Genomic DNA, 245 nt, shown 5'->3' on the forward strand with positions numbered 1-245 from the left:
ATCACTGCCCCATCGTTTCTGCCCATGTGCAGCAGCCCTGGGGCTGCTAACAAACTTGGCAACAGAGGCTTTTGCAAAATATTAACCAAAGCCCACCAGAACACGTCAGCCCGTGTTTGCAGATGACAAGAGTGGCCCCAGCCTGGTGGCACAGCCGGGGTGACCCCTGGGGACAGCTGTGACACCAGCACAGCCAGGCTGGGCTGACTCTGCTGTCCCCAGGTGGGGACAGAGCCCAGCAGAGC

Source organism: Geospiza fortis, unplaced genomic scaffold (genome assembly GCF_000277835.1).
Source record: "Geospiza fortis unplaced genomic scaffold, GeoFor_1.0 scaffold432, whole genome shotgun sequence".
Classification (NCBI taxonomy): Eukaryota; Metazoa; Chordata; class Aves; order Passeriformes; family Thraupidae; genus Geospiza; species Geospiza fortis.